General features: G+C 46.9%; 1 pseudogene; it reads right to left on the bottom strand.

Annotated features, from left to right (window-relative positions):
• Positions 1–1,149: 1,149 nt before the first annotated feature.
• On the bottom strand, positions 1,150–1,689 carry LOC102823237 (annotated as a pseudogene).
• Between the last annotated feature and the right edge of the window lie 802 nt (positions 1,690–2,491).

Consider the following 2,491-nt stretch of genomic DNA (forward strand, 5'->3'; position numbering starts at 1 on the left):
ACACCCACACACATTCACCCCTCAGTTCCCTGCCCCTCTCCCCCATTCTCCCTCCTCTCCTGTCATCATGCTGATTCAATGGGGGGGGGGGGGGGTTTCCTGACGCCTGCCGGCCAGGGTGAACTTCTCCACACGTGCTCTGCTCCTGGTATGTTTATTCTGCTTCAGAACAAGCGGTCCTGTGATTTTTGTTTCACAGTTGACATGAAATTCATTTCATGTCCTGCCAGGTCCTGGGACCATCCGCTCAAGTGTCTCTGCAGCTGCACATTTTCATCTGTTGCAGCTCATCATCCAAGACTTGGAAGAGCGGGTGGTCACAGGGAAAGTGGATTGGTGGACAGAAGGAGCCTCCCCTTCCTTGTCCTGAGCCCTCCCCTCCACCCCACAGGGCTTTATCTTCTTCTCTGCTTTTGCTCGCTTCCCCTTTCTCTCTCTCCCTCTCTTTTCTCTTCCCCTTTCTCTCTCTCTCTTTTCCTCTTTATCTCTTCATTTTCTTGCTCCCCTTCTCGCCATTTTTCGCTCCTTCTCTCTTGCTCTTCTTTTTCTCCATCCCTTTCTTTTGATTTTTCTCTCATCCGCTTCCTCATCATTTTCTCTCTTCATTTCTCTCTCCTCTTGTTTTCTCTACACATCTCTCTCTTCAATTTTCTCTCTTCCTCTATTTTCATTTCTCTATCCCTCTCCCTTTCACTCGCTTCCTCCTCTGTCTCTCTCCCTCCCTCTTCCTCTTTCTCTCTCTCTTGTCTTTCTCTCTCCATTGCTCTTTCTCCCTCCCCCTCTTTTCATATCTCTCTTCATCTCTCTCTCACGCATCCTATTCCTTGCTAATATTCCCAAGCTCACTTTTAAACTTCTTTTTAACGTATTAAGCATGGTTTTATAGCCTGCATTCGAAGATTCAATAGCCAATACGCTCACTTCTTGGTCCGTTGTGTTTGCTGCTGCTTGCTCATAGTTCCCTGTTCCTGGGTGTCTGCTCAGTTCTCTGGCTTTGAGAACTCCTCTAGGGGCCTAGGATGTGGTACAATGAGAAGTGCTCAGCTGCTAACTGAAAGGCCAGCGGGGTCTGTCTTACTCTCTGTCTGTCCTCATTCTCGCTCTCTTTATTTTTTTTTACTTTTGTTTGCATTTTATTTTAAGCTTAATTTACTTCCGAGTCAGATGTTTTTATTTCTTCCGTTTCTTCTGGGATATATTTTCCTTCCATGCAACCTCGTCTTCTGGTTTAGGAACAATTTGTTCCTTTTCAGTGAGGATCATCTCAGTGTGGCAGGGAAGCTCATGTAGGGGTTGGTCCGACCATGAGCTCAGTAAATTCAATTCAGCCGGCGGCGCATCTTGGGGGCTTCGCTGACCTGGATATACTCAGTGATCAGAGAAGCCACATCTAAGTCCTTCAGTTCTGCATTGCTCCCTGCATTTTGAAACATGCCTAGCAAAAAATCAGCACTCTTTTCTGGGCCACCAACCCAGTGTCCAACCCCACTGTTTGGCCTGGACACACCTATCGATGCCACCTTTATAAGTCGTCGCCAATGGTACGCATTGTTTCTGCAAAGTGACATCTTTCAGATACGTGGTGACTTTTCAGATGTGCATATCCTTGAGGGCCTCAGCTCTGAGTGTTGAACCTCTTGATTTGCATGATTTTGTAGGGTCTTATGAGTCAAGTGACTACGGAACCATTTTGTGAGATTAGCTCAGAGTTCTTTTCCTCTCTCTCTCTCTCTCTCTCTCTCTCTCTCTCTCACACACACACACACACACACACATGCAGTGTCTCACTCTGTCTCTTCACCACTTTCTTTCTCTTCTCTGTTCCTCTGTCTTCTTCCCAATTCTCTCTCTCTCTCTCTCCCCCTCCCTCCATCTCTCTGCATCCCTCTCTCTCATACACACACACAACTTTTTATTCCTCCCACTCTTTTCCCCTCATATTGTCCAATTTCTTCTCCTTTCTATCTTTGACCCACTCCCTTTTCCAGAACCTTCTTTGTACCGATTCTTGACTCTTCAACTCTTTTGCTCTCTGTGTCTCCCCATGCTCAGAACTTCTCACTCACCTCACCATCTTCCTTCCCACAGGTTCGATGCCGACCCTCACCTTCCACCCTGTCCTGCCCAGGACCTGCCCTTCCTGGGTCCCTTCTCAGCGCCCCCAAAACACCCTTCCCTTTCTCATCGTGCCTAGTCTCTCAGCCTTTTCATTTCTTACAACAGTTTCCTCTCTTCTCTGTCTCTGTTCTGTCTCTCCATTTCTCTCTGTCTCATTTATCTCTGCCTTTTTCTATCCATCTCTTTTGGACTCTGTCTCTTGCCCCCTGTTTTTTCTCTTCTCTTCCCTGTCTCTCTCTGATTCTTGCTGTCCCGGTTTCTGTTTCTTGCCTCTCTGTCTGTGTGTCTCTCACTGTCCTTGTCTGTCTGTCTGTCTTTTGCTGTCTGTTACTCTTGTCTCTTGCTATTCTTGTCTTTCTTTTGCTATCTTTGT

This window comes from Chrysochloris asiatica, unplaced genomic scaffold, assembly GCF_000296735.1.
Source record: "Chrysochloris asiatica unplaced genomic scaffold, ChrAsi1.0 scaffold00116, whole genome shotgun sequence".
In the NCBI taxonomy this organism is placed as follows: domain Eukaryota; kingdom Metazoa; phylum Chordata; class Mammalia; order Afrosoricida; family Chrysochloridae; genus Chrysochloris; species Chrysochloris asiatica.